The sequence below is a fragment of the Macaca nemestrina genome, chromosome 7, assembly GCF_043159975.1.
Source record: "Macaca nemestrina isolate mMacNem1 chromosome 7, mMacNem.hap1, whole genome shotgun sequence".
In the NCBI taxonomy this organism is placed as follows: domain Eukaryota; kingdom Metazoa; phylum Chordata; class Mammalia; order Primates; family Cercopithecidae; genus Macaca; species Macaca nemestrina.
Window position 1 is genome coordinate 18,849,326 of NC_092131.1, and position 18,111 is coordinate 18,867,436.

General features: G+C 42.6%; 1 long non-coding RNA gene across 1 annotated transcript; it reads left to right on the plus strand.

Annotated features, from left to right (window-relative positions):
• The first annotated feature begins 4,482 nt into the window (after positions 1-4,482).
• On the plus strand, positions 4,483-13,916 carry LOC105467575 (uncharacterized). Its single transcript, XR_978972.2, has 3 exons — positions 4,483-4,855; positions 6,370-6,550; positions 13,640-13,916. It is a non-coding gene; the product is annotated as an uncharacterized lncRNA (long non-coding RNA).
• The last annotated feature ends 4,195 nt before the right edge of the window (positions 13,917-18,111 follow it).

The window sequence follows — 18,111 nt, forward strand, 5'->3', positions numbered from 1 at the left end:
CATTTGTAACCTGCAGAAATCAATCTGGCTTCAAAGGACACCTGTGGGAGCCTCCAAGGAGAAAGGTACTGTGATCTGGTGGGGTTGTAGGAAAGACCTCAGTGTTGGTGATGAGGGTTGGGGAGATGGGGAGATAAGACCAGAAATTATGGGTGACTTGGATAGGTTAATAAAAGTCACTTCTTGAAAACTAGCTGTTTCAAACCAATGTTTGTGCTCTCTTTTTTATTAACTGCTTTTAAAAGTAATAAATACCCATTGTAAAAACTTAAAACCATTTTTATTCCATATCTCCCTCTTCCTAGTCACCCTCCACAGAGGGAACAACCTGTCCTCTGTTTCCAGGAATATTGTAGGTCTATACAAATACACACACACACACACACACACACACACACACACACCCCTCTTCTTTTGTCTCCACATATGAGAATTACTCTGCATATTATGACCTTATTTTACTCCCTTATCTTAAAGGCTTCCACATTAACTTACACAGCTCTATCTCATTCTCTTATACAATTGCACAGCATTTTATGCTATGGATGTTCCTTAATTTGTCCAACCAGCCCTCATAGCTGGGACCAAGCAGGCTGTTTAGAAAGTTGGGCTGTGATAACAATTCTAGAAAAAAAAAATCCTTACACATCCATTTTCAAATACATCTCCATGATGAATTCTTAGAAGCTGAACTGATGAATTCCTAGAAGAAACTGCTGAACACAAGAGAAAATATATTTTACTCTTGATAGAGACTGCCAAGTTGTCCGGCATCAATTTGAACTCCCACCACCAGGCTGAGAGTGCTTGCTTCCCCTAATCGATAAGCGGGACGTAACTCTTCAACCCATAACAGGAAGCATCATTCGCTGAATAGTGACCTCCAAAGATACCAGTTCCTAAACCCTGGAACCTCTCAGTGTTACGTTATAAAAATTAAGGGTCTTTGCAGATGTGAATACATTGGGAATTTTGAGATGGGGAAATTATTTGAGTAGGCTCCATGTAATCACCAGCGTCCACATAAGAGGCAGACACAGGGAGATGTGACTACTGACAGAAGAGGAAAAAGCCATGTGATGGGGGCAAAAGGAAGGAATCAGAGAAAGAAGATGTCACATTGCTGCCTTTGAAGGTGGAATAAGGGGCCATGAGCCAAGGAATGCTGCTCAAGAAGTTGGAAAGGTATAGAAAGAAATTCTCCCTAGGACCTCCAGAGGGAGCACAACTCTGCACAACTCACACCTTGATCTTAGCCCAGTAGGAATATTTCGGACTTCTGGCCTCTAGAGCTTTAAAAGGATATATTTCTGTTGTTTTAAGCCACTGAGTTTGTGATAATTTGTTATGGCAGCAATAGGTACAAACTCAAAAGGGTAGGTGGGAGGAAGACTGTTGTCTGCACACCCTACCCAAACTGCTCCAGTCATCTAAAGCAGCAGTGTATTAAAATATTCCTGCAACACACACAGATCTCCTTGAGAAGATAACAGCAAATAACATTTTCTTCATCTCACTGTGTTTCTGGCAGTGTTTGGCACCTCTTACAGATTTTGCCTTTGGGGCCGTCATGTGTATATAAATTTGAATTTTTTTTTAGCACTAGATTTGTGACTCCCTGCAGCAAAGCAATAAAGACCCACCTCTCCCAAGGAGGGTGTGGATGGGAGGGTCCTAACTCTCTGTAAATTAGGGATAGTTCCTCTATTTAGTCTTTGGGAGCTGAGTAATCGTGTTCAACTGGAGTTCTCTCCATCTCTGGGGCGAGGAAGGTAATCACCGTTCATGGGGATTTCTGTGGACTGGCTGGGAAGAGGTGTGGGTTGGGAGAAATCAAATCTGAAATTTGATACGTGCATTCAAAGGTTTAAATAGGGTCCCTGAGGAAAGGAAAGGAAGTAAATTGTTGAGCAAATAAACTTCATCTCAAGTAAAGCCCCTTGGGGCAGATGAGTTGTGGAAGGTGCCTGTGTTTTGCAAACAGATGGGGCTGCTTGATTACAGTACACCTTGGCCGTAACTATACATCAGGAAAAAAAACACATAGGCACACACAGAAAAACACCTCACCCCCAGTCTCCTGGTTTTGGTATTTCAATCCCTGCTCTGGGCCAAGCAGGTGAGCGTTCAGGGGAGTTGCTCCCTAAACCACCTGTTAAAATAATCCTGGGCTCCTCTACATCCCCCTCCCTGGCAAGCAGATCGGGCCATGCAGCAGGATGACAGTCTAATTATCCCAACCATCAGAAACTTCTTCTGTGTCTTTAATCTACCTTGACAATGCGGTGGTTTGTCATTTCGAGGCCTCTTAATTGGCTACATGATTGACACAAGTGTGGGGGGCTTTTTATTTTAAGAATTGAGGAGAGCCTATGCCTTCAAAATTAGCTCAGTTACATGATGCCAGAGACCTAGTTTGCACCCCACATGGGCCAGAATCTGATTTTTGCAATCACTCTGATCCTAGGTAGCTGGCAAGAATGACAGAGCCAGAAAACCCAAGCCACTTTCTATATATATTATTCACCTTTCGCCAAATATTTCCAGAACCCTGGGTTGATCTGACATTCCCTTTTGAAAACGTTGTGATAAAGACCTGTTGCGTTGCTTGGACAGATGTGCCTTGATACCCTGTTTTGTCTGGACTTTGTATTATCAGTCAGAACTGTTGCAGCTGCAAGTGACAGAAATCTAATTAATTTCTTTTTCGGTTCATGTAACTTACAAGTCCAAGAGTTGAGCTGCTTGCAGTCCTAGCTAGATTTGAGTACTTTAACACTGTGGACAGGGCTCTGTCATTTTCATTCCAACTCTCAGTCCTGCCTACTCTCCAGGAAGTTCTTTCTGTGAGGTGGGAAAAACAGTTCCTGCCAGCGCCAGGCTCCATGACCCTGATAATCCACCAACCCAGAGAGAGAACATAACCTCCTTCTCAGCGTTCCTATTAGCCTTGCCTCCATGGAAAGTTCTGATTGGTCCTGCTTGGGTCCTGTGGTCTTCTCAATCATTGGAGGCTGGAGAATGGAGTTTTGTGATAGGCCAGGTTCCAGTCATGTGACCAGGAGGCTGAAGAAGGCCTGTGATTGGCAGTTCCACCAGAACCACGTGAAATAGGGGAAGCGTCTTTTCCCAAGTACAGAGGGCGCCAGCTGACCAAAGAAATGGACATCCTCCACACACACGAGAATTGAAAATATTTCAAATCAATCCCCCACCTCCTCCTGAACTTTACAGAAGAGTTATAGGAACCTGATCAGCTACTAAAAGATGGGTTTTGAAGCCCTTGGGGGGAAAAAAAAGTGATAATAGAAAAAAGAAATCGAACTTTTAGATACCCAGCCCATACAGGCCAGTTTCTGATGGCAACCTAGACTTCTGAGACCTGCAGAGTCAGCCAGAAACCTGTGGTATAATGAATGTGCCCTAGGGAATCCCATGAGGCAGGGATGAGATGGGCTAGAAAAAAGGAGTATTTTGCCAAATTGGGAGGGAAAAAATCCTTCTCTCCACATTTGTGTAAATAAATGTGTTTTGCTCTCATTTGCTTTTTTGAGGATTCTCTGAGTTGATTCGAGGACGGTTTGTTGTGACTTAATTTACGTGGCCGCAACAGGTAATGTTTCTAAGTCCATTACTATATTTGTTCTCTCTTCTCCCACTGGGCAAATTGAGCTTGCCTTAATCTAACAATTTAGTGTAGTATGTGTACAGGTTAATCTTTACCAAGTATTCCTTTCATGCTTGTATTCTATGGCTTTTTACCTGCAGGATAAAGTGTCATCTCCTCAACGTCTCAGTCTCTGCGATCTGTTGCCACTCTGTCCTTCCCGTGTTATTTCCCATAGGAGCTTTTTATTTCAGGCAATCTTGTCTTCACAGAATGATTTCCTCACCTCTGAACCTCAAGTCATTCGATCCACAGAAATGCCGGCATGTTGGAGAAGTAAGGGAAATGGCTTTGGGTATCGACTGTACTGTGTACTAGTAACCTTGGGTAATTAGGATTAGGCTGTCAGTTAGGATTAGGATCTGTTCCATAAAAGAGGAAAACCAACAATAACAGGAATTTAAACAAGATAGAAGTTTGTTTCTCATTCACACAAAAGAAGTCTAGAGGTGAGCAATCCAAGACTGACAGATAGGGTGTGTTTCCATGGGATTATCGGGGACCCAAGTTCTTTGTCTTTCTCAGCATGTGATGTTCACCCTCAAGGTCAATTCACAACCCCAAATAGCTGCTAGTTGTTATATTTGAGTTCTAGGCCAGCTGCAGGAGAAAATAAAAAAAGACTAAAGAACAAGTGTAGTTCAGTTGATTCCCTTTAAGCAGCCTTCTTGGATGTTCCACAGAAAATATCTGCTTGCATTTTATTGACCGGAAGTTGTAATGTGGCTATACTTAGCTAGGGAGGCTGGGAAATGTAGTTCTTTGGTGGAGTGTCTTGAATCAAATGAGTGTGGGGTTGTTCAGGAAGAAGAGAATGAATATTATGTAGCAAATAACCATTTTAAAAAGGATGTAATTCACATACCACACAATTCACTCAAAGTGTACAATTCAATGACTTTTAGTATGTTCACGTGGTTGTGCATCTGCTACCAACTTTGTAACATTTTTCATTATCCTAAAAAGAAACCTTGTGGACTCCTTAGTCATGCCCAACCCCTTGTACTTCCCTTTCATCTCTCCATTCCGTACAGCCGTAGGCAACCACTAATCTACTTTCTGTCCCTATAGATTTGCCTGCTCTGGACTTTTCATATAACTAGGATTGTGCAATATGTGATCCTTCGTGACTGGCTTCTTTCACTTAGCATGATCTCTTCAAAGTTCATCCCTGGTGCAGCACGTGTCGTAAGTACTTTCCTCCTTTGTATTGCCAAGTAATATACCATTGTTTGATTATGCCACTGTTGTTTATTTATTTATCAGTTGATGGACATTTGGGTTGTTTCTCCTTCTGGGGTATTGTGAATAATGTTGCGATGAGCATTTGTGCACAAGTTTTTGTGTGGAAATGTTTTTATTTCTCTTGGTTATATAACTAGGAGTAGAATGGCTGGATCATATGGTAACTATGCTTAACCTTTTGAAGAACTGACAGACTTTTCCAAAAGGGCTATACCGTTTTACATTCCCTCTAGCAGTGTATGAGTGTTCTAATTTCTCCATGTCCTTGCCAACATGTATTATAATCTGTCCTTTTCATTATAGTGGACATGAAGTAGAATCTCATTGTGGTTTTTTTTTTCATTTCCCTGATGACTAATGATGTGGAGACTTTTTGACCGTTTGTATATCTTCTTTGAAAAATGTCTATTCAGATCCTTTGCCCATTTTAAATTTAGTTGTCAATATTTTTATAATTGAGTTGTAAGAATTTTTTAAAATATATATTCTGAGTACAGGTTCCTTACCATAAATATGATTTGCAATTATTTTCTCCCATTTTCTGGGTTGTGTTTTCACTTTCTTCATGGTTGTCCCTTGAGGCACAAATATTTTTTATTTTATGATATCCAATTGGTCAATTTATTTTTGTTACTTGTCATTTTAATATCATATCTAAGAAACCATTGTCTAATCCAAGATCATAGATATTTATACCTTTGTTTTCATGTAAAAGTTTTGTAGCCCTTATGTTTGAGTCTGTTATCTATTTTGAGTGAATTTTTATATGAGGCATGAGGTATAGGTTCAACTTCATTCTTTTGCATGTGGGTATCCAGTTGTCCTGGTACTGTTTTTTGAAAGGACTAATCTTTCCCCCAGTGAATTGTCATGGCACCCTTGTCAAACAACTAGCCATGTCTGTCATAGTACCTTTCTCAGCTTTCCTGCCTACCATATGATAGTACCACTCTGGCCTGGGCTGATTGGATCATGAAAGGGTATTGTTTCATACACTTATCGGCCATTTGTATATCTTTTGAAGAAATGTCTGTTCAAGTCCTTTGCTCATTTTTAAATTAGGGTTGTTTGCTTTTTTTGTTGTTGAGTTATAGCAGTTTTTTGTATATTCTAGATATTAATCTCTTACTGGATATATGATTTGCAAATATTTTCTCCCATCCTATGGGCCACCTTTACACTCTTGATTGTGTCCTTTGATGCACAGATGTTTTAAATTTTGATGTAATCCAATTTATTATTTTCTTTTGTTTCCTGTGCTTTTGGTGTCATATCCAATAAATCATTGCCAAAGAGCTGTGTTGTCTTTTGAATGACTTTCAATTACCAAATTTTGTTCTAGTCCCTTGGGGTCTGACCCCTCTGCTTGAGAACCTTGACTTCCTTATTTCCATGTTTATCCTTTTAATAAGTCATCATCTCCTAAGGTGACCTGGGCCTGTCTCTACTCTTTTCAGAATAAAAGATGCAACCAAGACATTCTTCATCTACCAAAGACAGATGCTATTGCTGTGTTACAGGAGAGCATTTTCTAAACTCTTCATTGAAGCTCCTAAATACACTCTAAGAACACATGCAATCAAATGAGCATGGGAAGTGCTCTCTGAGAAGTCTTCCTCTTCTACATCAAAAATGCACGTAAGTATATTAAAGGCTCTGAGCAATCCTGTGATAAATAAACAAGTTCAATTTTGTTCAGCGGTTAAGAAAAAGTTCATTTATTCAAGGAAGACCTTTTTTCCTCAGCATACCCATATCGTGACCAGAAAGGTCTTTCCTAAACACTGTTAGGAAGCCAAGTCTTATGAAAAGTGAGGGCTGAATAAGCTAATATTCATGCAACCAGAATATTGAATAAACATTACACCTGATCTAAGGCTGGGCATGGTGGCTCATGCCTGTAATCCCAGCACTCTAGGAGGCTGAGGGGGGTGGATCACCTGAGGTCAGGAATTCAAGATCAGCCTGGCTAACATGGTGAAACCCCATCTCTACTAAAAGTACAAAAATTAGCTGGATGCGGTGGCAGACGCCTGTAATCTCAGCTATTCAGGAGGCTGAACTACAAGAATTACTTGAACCCAGGAGGTAGAGGTTGAAGTGAGCCAAGATTTGCACCATTTTACTACAACCTGGGCGACAGAGCAAGACTGTATCTCAAAAACAAACAAGCAAGCAAACAAACACCACAACATTACACCTGATCTAACAAAACATACTTTTATTTTTTGTCTCCCACCTGCCTTTAATCTTTGTTCAGTAGAGGTTGTCTTCCCCTACCTAGTCTAGCAGATTCCTTGACTTTTCTGCTCACCTTTGAATAACAAAGTGCTGCAATGACAGAAAATCTCAAAGTCCAATCAGTAATTAGAATGCCCTGTCCAAGCTATTCAACATAACTCCAATCTTGACTTGGCTTAGGCCTGCTTTGAACTGTCTCCGGCAGTGAGGGAAGCATGGCATTGCTGGCTTCTCCTCCCCCAACCTGCCTGCTCACCTCCTGTCCTCCCCTGGCCTGCCTGCTCACCTCCTCATCCACTCTTTGCTGTAGTTTGGACTTGTCTTCAACCAGAGCTGGGGGAAGGAGGAGAGGTATGGGAAAGGACTGCTCACACTTGTGTGAATGACTCTGCTCTCTCTTGGTCTGCCTAGTGATGGTCCAGATGGCTTTTATTGACAGGCACCTCTCCAGGCTCTTCCAAGAGCCTGCTGGGCCTGTCTTCTGCAGCCCCCTTAGCTCTGGCTAGTACATCTCTGTTCAGAGGGGTGCCTCAGCTTATAGATGGGTAGCAGGCAGCTCCCTCTGTTGTGCCCTTCTCTTCAGAAGACAGTGCAGTTTTGGAGACCAGCTTATCTGCTCTCCCCTCCAGATGCAGCCTTTGATGGTCTTGACTCTGCAGTCTATCATTATGGGGACTCTCTGGCATGGCCACCTCTGGATAGGGGAAGTTCTGTCTCCTTCAAGCTCTGACCATTTCTGTGGGGTGGCAAATCCCAGCCTTGTCCTGGAACCCCATTAGAGCATTTAATCAACCTTTGCTCCTGTTCAGGACCCCCTGGGTGGGGCTAATTTCCCACCCTCTACCCAGGTCCATGTAAGATTTCTCAGGCATGAGTGAGGCTCCAGTTCTCTGAGGCTCCAACATTTCAAAGCCCTGGGTTTGGGATCAGAAGGTGGCACACAGATCTCTCTCCCTGAGGCAACAAAGAAATCTCCTCCCCTCTTTCTTCACTCTAGTTTAAACCCTTGGTCTGCTGAGAGGGCCAGGAACTGAGTATCATAGTAGATTATCAGTGATGAGATCATTTTCTTTGCCAGTCAGCCTGGGAAAGTGTCATTCTCACGGTTCCTTTGGAATCTCGATGCCCATCATATATACTTGTTAGGTGAAACTGATGCTGGAAAAGTATTGTTCTAATATCTGGTTACATATATGAAACCTCTAGTATTGCCTAACATAGATGTTCAGAATATGACCCTTTTCTCCCTCTCTGTCTTTGTCTTTGAATCTAAACCTTCCCATCTTTTTGGAACAGTTTCAATAGTTCTCCCCCCGCAAGTCCTTGCAGACCAATCATCCAAGAGCGACTCTCCCTCTAGCGGCACTTGCAGATTCATTTGTTGCTGGGACCTGCCTGGGATTCAGAGAACAACTGCTACAGTCAGACCCACTAAGGCCTGTAAAAGAGATGTGACTTCAGTGGGTTCACATGGCTAGCTGATGTGAAAGCCCAAGACAGAACCAGGTCTCCTCACTCCCAAATGAGCCTTCAAACTGACAGCAGGCTGGTAAAGCAAACACTGAGAAAGAGGGTCACACGAATTCACCTCCTGATATTTATGGAAGCATCTTCCCTACATCTCCATTTCCAACTGGAGCTGCAATTTGCCCTTACGATGGTTCGCTCATTTTCTTTGCTGTAACAAAACACATTCATCTCCATATCCTTAAAGATGCAGAGGACGCTTGACAGGGACTGGTGCTTACAATTTATTCCAGAAGGTTATGCTCTGTGTTCATCTGAGGTCCCCTCAGCATCTGGTTAGAGAGGTTGCTCCCCAAATCCTGATGGCCTTGCTTATCATCAAGGCCTTGATTACCTTGTATGCCCTTGAAAGAGACTTCTGAGCTTTGGGTTCCAGGCTCCCAGCTGGAAGTGGGATGGATGCAAATGATGTGGCAAGGAGGTTCCCCTCATCCAAGGAGAATAAAGTTGCTGCACAGCATCTTACAGCTCAGAGATGAGGACAGTCCCCAAAGTGAAGTCTTTGTAAATCTAAAGAGTGGAGAAAGTTTCCATCAAGGAACACATTATTGGAGAAATCGCTGGCTACAGATGAAGTTTCTAAATCTGAGCAAAGTCAGAATTGTCTATGTGCCAGGATAGACTGGTGACTGGTGAGTAAATATCATTCTTATCTCCCTTCTGCTGAGAGTGAAGTACACTTCCCTCCCTGCCTCATTGGCATTAGACTTGACCGAGTGACTTGCCTTGACCAGTGGAATGTTAGCAGATGCGATGTGAGCAGAGGTTAAATGTGCTCATGTTTTTGTGTATCTGCTATCTGTCATGAGAAACACGCCCTGGTTAACCACTTATTCAAAGACAATGAGGAATTCATGTCACCCACTTTCTCACTGTTTGCTTTGCCAGTTTGCTCTTAGTTTGAAGGTTCATTTGGGCATGAGGAGACCTGGTTTCATCTGGGGTTTTCATATCAGCTAGCTGATCTCACCAAAGCCACTCTCTTCTTGGGATCTTAGTGGTTTGAGTAAATAGTAGCAGACTTGAAACCAGTCTGGATCCAAGCTCAGACAATCTGAGGCCAGCCCAGCAGAGCCACAGCTGACCTGCAGAAATGTAAAGCAAGAAAATAAACTTATAGTAAGCCACTGCATTTTGGGGTGGTTTGTTACATAGCATATTTGCAGAAATACCTGACTGATACTCATGCTGAGCTAGAACTCAAAGGCCTCTGAAGGGGATAGAATGGGTTCCCATGACTTGTTGCATGTTGAAGGATTTTCAAGTGAAAAAACAAGAAACTTTTATCTTGGTAATGGGTCATCCTAGTTATTGTAGGAAGAATGAAGCATTATCCAGTGAGCAGCACAAGCCACAGTGCTGAAAAATGTGGGCATGTCTAGAACCCATTGTCTTCCGGAATGTTGGACAGCTGCACAGAGATCTAGGTATCAAGCACTAGATATTTGTCTTGTCCAGTTCATCAAACATTTACTAAGCACCTGCTGCATGCATGTATGACACAGTGTGGTGGTGGAAGAAGGGTTTTTGATGATGTTGTTTGTATTTTTGTTTTTGAGACAGAGGCTCACTCTGTGGCCCAGGTGGGAGTGCAGTGGAGTGATCTTGGCTCACTGCAACCTCCACCTTCTAGGTTCAAACAATTCTTGTGCCTCAGCCTCCTAAGTAGCTGGGACCACAGGTGCGCACCACCATGCCCAGCGAATTTTTGTATTCTTAGTAGAGATGGGGTTTCACCATTTTCACCAGGCTCATCTCGAACTCCTGGCCTCAAGGGATCCACCTGCCTCAGCCTCCTAAAGTACTGAGATTACAGGTGTGAGTCGCTGCACCCGGCCAAGTAAAAGTTTTTTTTTTTTTTTTTTTTTTTAAAGGTTTTTGTCTTTTCACTATTTCTCCAAGAAGCCACTTTTATTCCTGCCTCAGTACCTTTGTTCTTACTGTTCTCTCTGCCTGGAATGATTTTAATCAACATAATCACAGGGTGACCTTCTTACGGTTCAGTTCTCAGCTCGAATATCGCCTTCTTAGAGGAGTTTTCTCTGATCACTCTACCCAAAGTCCCCACCCCTTGCCCAATTCATTCACCAGCACATCATCCCGGTTTATCTTCCCAGGACTTACCACCACCTGATATGTTATACACTTATTTATTTGCTTGCTTGTAGTCTTTCTGCTCCACTAAAACGTAAGCTCCACAAATACAGGATATCATCTGCCTTGTTGGTATGGTTGGCTGTGTCCCCACCCAAATCTCATCTTGAATTATAGCTCCCATAATCCCCACACGTCCTGGGAGGGACCTGGTGGGAGGTAATTGAATCATGGGGGTGGGTCTTTCCCACACTGTTCTCCTGAGAGTGAATAAGTCTCTTGAGATCTGATGGTTTTATAAAGGGTAGTTCCCCTGCACATGCTCTCTTGCTGCCACCTTGTAAGACATGACTTTGCTCCTCCTTCACCTTCCACCATGATTGTGAGGCCTCCCCAGCCATGTGGAACTGAGACCATTAAACTTCTTTTTCTTTATAAATTACCCAGTCTCAGGTATTTCTTCATAGTAGTATGAAAATGGATGAATATACTTATTTACTTAGGTATTCCCAGCTCCTAAAACAGTGCCTGATACACTAAAGGCATTCAGTAAATAGTCTCTTAATAAGTGACCAAGGTATTTACAATGAAGCAAGGAGAGAGGGAAGAAAAGGTAAAGAGAAAGAAAAGGTGTGTATCCAGGAGCCAAATTATGATAATAAAGCCGTGCAATTGAATCTATTGGAAAGAGCTTGGATTCTAGAATTATGCTTGCTCTACCACTAACTGCCCTATAACCTTGGGCAAGTTATTTGTATTAGTTAAGACGTAAGTTCAGCTGCTATAACAAAGAGGGCCACAATAGTAACAGCTTAAACAATATAGTTGTTTCCTTCTCTCACTTTAAAATCCAAGGAGGCAGTCTGTGGCTGGTTTAGTGGCTCCACATTCAGCCCAAGGAGGCAGTCTGTGGCTGGTTTAGTGGCTCCACTTTCATCAGAGACCCAGGCTCCTTCTAACTTGCTGCTCTTCCATCCTTAAATGCATTTTCCATCTTGTGACCAAGCAAGTACTCTGGTTCCTCATGTCTACATTCCAGTCAGCAGAGAAGGGAATAAGGGCCAGGCCCACCCCTTAAGCACTGGGCTCAGAAATTGCACCCAGCACTCCCATCCACCTCCCATTGGTTAGAACTTAGTCACATGGCCACACCTGACTACAAAGGAGTCTGGGAAATGAGTCTTTTGCTAGGTAGTCATGTTCCCAGCTAAAAGCTTCTATCATCATAGAGGAGGAAAATGCATCAAGAGCTGTCTCTGACATAATGTTAAACAGCCCCTCCCACTGCCTCTCACCCAGCCTAGTTTCCTCATTTGTAAAACATGTGCCTCACTACGTTACAAACAAATGAGATAAGTTATTGGGAAATAGGTCATAAGCTACAAAGTTCTATCCAGATATAAGCTACTAATTGCAAATGCTATAGAGGATTTCAGAGATGGGATTTTGAACTTATAGGGCAAGGAGGGATTAATTCTAGTCAGAATGATAGAGAAAGGTTTTATGGAGCAGATGCTTTTAAAGTTAGACATTGTAGTATTAATTTGCATTTGTTAAGGGAGAGAATAAAGGTGTGTGGGAATGGAAAGGTAAAAGAAAAAGGGAAATCAAAGATAATAAGGTGGGAATTTATGTGCATGTGTAAGACACTGAGTGGAGTCTGGTTAGAGAGAGTACAAGGGCAAGGAAAAGAGATTAGACCAGAGATGGGAGGGCCTGATGCCATGAGCAAGGGTTGAGGGGAGGTTTAGATGGGGAGTGTGAAGCCAGCATAGCCTCTGAGCTGGGGTGGGATGTGACCTTCACTACGGCAGTGCCTGTGGCCTTGGAGATCAGCAGGCCATTTAGGAGGCCTCTGTGGGAGTCTCAGTGAGAGGAGCAGGGGCCTGCACTAGAACTGTGAGGATAGAAAGGTAGGGATGGATCTGGGTACTATTTCACAGGCAGAATCATGGACTTCACAGAAGACCGAATGGAGGGAAGAGTAGGTACTGACTAGGGTTTTTGCACAATATGATTGATCAGGAGGGAGATCCCAGAAAGGGGCACAAATTTAGAGAAAAGAATGTAAATTCAGAAAGGTCTCCAGTGTTAGTTTGAGTACCTCCTAGTTTTGAAACAATGAAAAAATTGGGGTCTAATTATGATATTGATGACAAAGAACCAAAGAATTCACCAAGTGATAAAGATGTGTAATCAAAAGTACTGTTGCATCTTAAGGTATGATCTGACGTCTAACAGCCCAGACAGGGCAATTAAAATTCAGTCTTAGGGAATAAGCTCTTTTCCTTTCTGGGGGCCAAGCTTTTGTAATTCACTTTCCATACCCAAGCAAGGCTGAGTGTGCTCCTTTTTGGTACATGGGGAACGATGGCACAAGCCATGCAGAGTTGAGAGTGCATCTAAGGAGAGGCTGGAGGAACACTCAGACATTTCTCTTTTTTCCTCCCAAACATCCTCCTTTGGTCTGAAGACATTCAGACCTTGGCCCTCAGTCCAGCCATAAGAAAATGTATCCAAATTTTGCACAGTGACACTAATAGATTAAAAATACCATGTTGATCTGAATTATAGCTCGAAAATTAAGACAGGGCAGTAAAGTTGTAAGATTTTTTTCCTTTCAAAATTTCCCATCACTGCCATAAAACTGATTATGAAAGAAGTGTAAATTTTGTTTCACCATCTGATATGGTTTGGCTCTGCGTCCCCACCCAAATCTCATCTTGAAATGTACTTCCATAATTCCTACAGGTTGTGGGAGGGACCTGGTGGGAGAAAATTTGAATCATGGGGGCGGTTTCCCTCATACTGTTCTCAAGGTAAAGTCTCATGAATAAGTCTCACGAGATCTGATGGTTTTACCAGGGGTTTCCGCTTTTGCATCCTCTTCTCATCTCTTGCTGCCACCATGTGAGAAGTGCCTTTCACCTCCTGCCATGATTCTGAAGCCTCCCCAGCCATGTGGAACGGTAAGTCCAATTAAACCTCTTTTTCTTCCCAATCTTAGGTATGTCTTTATCAGCAACATGAAAATGGACGAATACGCCATCTTCTTGGGAGTTGTCATTGACAGCGGAAAGTCCTGCATGGACAGGGGGACTGAAAATTTCTCCTCATTTCTGCATGACCATTGGTTCTAACATTTCACCCTGCAAAACTGCCACTTAGTTCTGGGTAATTGATCTCATCTCATAGTAGATTTGACCTTGAGTATCTTAAACTGTCAGGTAGAATTTACTAATCACTTTTGCCATTATTATTATTATTATTATTATTAGTAGTAGTAGTAGTAGTAGTAGTAGTAGTAGTAGTACTAGTAGCATTTTTCTCTATACATTTAGAGATCCATGTGGTCCAGTCTAAGAACAGTGTTACATTCAGAGACCAATAAACAAAAACAATAAAAATGTACCTAAAATGTTTTATTTGTATCTTTTAGAGACAGCAAAGTTTGAGTCTAATTATAATCTATTACAATACTTAGTAAATTTCTCTCTCCATGCCCCCAGTACTCCCAGATGGGTTTTCTATCTCTCTTTCCCCACCATCTCTTTCCATCCCTTAGTATGGAATTAGTATGGGCTGTCTTCTAACATGAAATAATCCTTTTTATTTACAAAGAGAGTGAGCAAATACAGGGTTTAATCAGCAGATAGAATAGAATAAATCTGGAGACAATCACACTTTAATAATTTTTCCGACCACTTAGTTGTATATTATAATTCATTATTTGTCTTATTATTTAAACTGAATCACAATAGCCTGCATTTATGTAGTCCTTTGTCAATTCCAAGTGTTTTACAGCCATAGCTCCTTTAATGCTCACCACAAGAAAAGTATTTTTATTAGCACCCATTTTGCAGATGAGGAAACTGGGACCAAGAGAAATGAAATGAAATGAAATTTTCCAGTCACAGAGCTGGAAAAGAGAACCTGGGTTCCAAGCCAGGTTCTATGGCTCCAAGGGAAGGAATGCCCCATTACCCCTGCACTGAAGCTGGCTTCAGATTTGTCCTGCTTTTTAGGGGACCTGGGAATTCTGTCAATGGGTTTGTTGCAAATTTCTGGTGAGGCTGCAGAGCTGGGACTAGGATAAGGCAAGGGAGGTGCCTAGAGCGCTCTATATTTCTCTCTCTCTCTCTGTGTCTCTCTCTCTCTCGATACTTACATTTGCAGCCCATCCACTATGTTGTGAGTAAGCCAAGTCCACTTGGAGAAGCCATATGTAGGCATTCCAGCCAATTGCCACAGCTAAGGTTTCTATCAACAGTCAGCCTCGACCTCCAGTCATGTAAGTAAACAATGATGATTCCAGCCACCAGCTTTGGCATTTTCCAGCCAAGGCCCCAAACATCATGAATTAGGGACATGCTGTTCCATTGTGCCCCCTTCAAATTCCTGATGCCCCCAAATGATGACAATAAATATAATAGTTGTTTTAAACCATTAAGTGTTAGGGTAATTTGTTTCACAGAAACAGATAACTGATAACCCATCATGCTTTTATACATGCTGCTTTTTAGTTTTTGTTTTCCAGAGTGAAGAGTCCTTGCTTGTGAAATCTGTCTTCATACGGGTCATCCCCCTTTGGAATCACTGTGTCACACGTCTTGACTTGCAGGGCAAGACTAGTTCAAGCACAGCCCTGAGGACCATTACCAGGGCACACAAGGCTTATGGGAGCACCCCCGTGTTTGTGGGTAAGGGTGGGGGGACTTGGAAAGGAGAAAGAAAAGAAATTAAGGAGTCGGAGGAGGAAGGAGCTAGAAAAAGGAGGGGGCAGGAAGTGGAGGAGAGTGGCATATGGCTGAGGAGGCTGGTGGTCCTCACCAGGCAGCCTCGGATTGCCCAATCATATTGCTTACTCACTTCCAGGGAGGCCCTGGATGACCTTCTCCCTGCAGGAACTGCTGAGTCATGCACAGAGCCAGACAGGGCGTAGGAAGGTGTCTGCCTCTCAACCTCAAGACTGAAGACAGCAGCTGGGCATTGTCGAGTCTAAGATGGGTTGAACTGCCGCTTCCTGCCTGGCTCTGTGCTAGACTGTGGGAATATGAGATGCCCTAAGCTCCTGCCCTCAAGGAGTCAGAGTCCATTTGGGAAACTGAGTTAAAAACATTTCTGTTACTTGCTGTTTTTTCCAAGGGAGACCTCAGTTAAAATGTAGGCAGAAGTTCTGAAATACTAAGTGTGCGTGTATTGGGGTATTGGTGGTGGGGGGCGGTGATGGGTGGAGGAACCTTCATCAATTTAATTAAAATACTGCTTTTCATTTTGAAAGCACTTAGCTGATGTTAATTAATCATCTGGGACTGATCTGATGGTTGACTCCAGGGACTTTGGTAACTACAATGAAAATAAATATTTCTAAACTGGGCATGTTTCAGGTCTGATGGTTGGACTTTAGTTAGGACCCTTTCAGGTGAAAGGGACTGAAACCAATTCAAAGCAGCTTGAGTGAAAAGGACACTTTTTACTCAGATGTGGAGGAGTCCACGTTTGGGTTCAGGCTTAGACATACTCCGTAAGACCCGGTTTCTCTCCAGGTTTAGATCTGCTTTCCACCATGTTGGCTTCACCTTCATGCGTCCCACAGTGATCCCAGCCGCTCCAAGCTCCCTCATCAGAGTGACAAGAAGGCTGCACAATTCCAGCCTGCATTCTCTCCGAGTCACCGTTTTCTAGATGAGCATGCCTAGTAGAAGTCCCTGATTAGGTCATGTGCCTAACATGGAAAGCTTCCTTCTGGCTAAGGGATAGGATTAACCATGGAGCTGGATTAGTGGAGATAGGGTGGTCCAACCAAACCACATGGACCAAGAGTTGGGGTGGGGTGGGGGTCGGATTTCCACACAAAAGTGGAGGCTTTCATTAAAAAAGAAAAAAAGGAATAAATGCTGGGGAGTAAAATTTACAAGGTCCCATAATGGGCCACAGACAATGAGGTAATGGGACATTTCAAGGGCAGTGAAAGGCAGGTCAGCACCTGGAGGAAGTCATACCAACATGGTTCTGGAGTCAAGTTCAAATCTGCCCACTACCACTATGGCAAGGAGGTTTCCTGACCACCAAAAGAAAGGTGCTTCCCCTTCCATTATAGAGCATTTGCCATAGTCATGAAGGTGTACCACGCATATCATCTTTCAAGAAATAACTGCCATTCAGCTAAGGAGCGCAATTAGCTTTAGAACTGAAGCCTTCTTCTAGGGCACTCCCCCAGCCAATGACTGAGCATGGCGGGATAGTGGAGCCGGCCATCTCTGCCCAGTGCAGGACTCCTCCAGTGGACAATCTTTACTCTGGATCTCCCTTTGAGTAGGCCGAGGCTGTCAATTCTTTCTTGCAATCTGAGGCTTGATCCCTGAATCACTGTGTGGAAGGACTCTCACTGACCAGGAGCTTCCACCTGGGACTGATAGGTAAGCAAAAGAGGATCTTTTTCTTTTTTGGTGGTGTTTTTCTGCATGACAGTCATTTTTCCCTTATAATTCTTACTCTTGTAAATACAGAAATAAAAAATGAAAATATTATATTCATCAGAAGTGGCCACAAAAAAAGAGCTTGGCTGCTTTCAAGTGACTAGCCTTAACAAAACCACTGAAAAACCCTGGAAACCTAGCCATGTTCAGTGCTTTAAGTAACATTTTTATAGACATGTATCACATATGTGGAAAGGTGCACACAACATAAATGCACAAGATCAAGATATTGTTACAAAACAAAGCACTCTGTACTCACCACCCCAGGTCAAGAAAGAGAACATTTTCCTCACCCTAGAAGTCCTCTCCTCCCAATGCTACATCTACTCTCTCAAAATTCTCTGCGGGCTTCAGATTCTAAGGTTAATAGAGGAAGGAGGTATGCCTAATACCTTTTGTCAATGGACTGATAAATTAGAAAAAGTAGCAAGAAACTTCCTTTTAATAGTTTTGCTTGTTTGCTTTAAGCTTAAAGAGAAATTTTTATCTTTAAGATGTTTTTAAATCCCAGAATATTTTTTAGGTACTGGATAGAGAGATGGGGGAAAAGGCAGAAGTTAAATTTTGTTCTATCCTCGCTCTGGAGTCTGATCTTGATAAGCAAAGAATGTAATTAAAATGGATTACAGACTATTAAACACAAACAAGAACAAAATGATGGCAGTGTGTGCAAGCCAGTAATTAAAGCTTTAGAGGAGGAAAAAGTCACCATCGCTTATAATGTTTATTTGTCAAGGTTAGTAACAAACATAGACATGAAAGTTTTTTTCTTCTATGTTTCTCTTAGCATCAGGCTGTCAGCAATTAGTGGGGCATACTCCAGAATCAATACGGCCTCAGGTCTGAAGCAGTAGGATC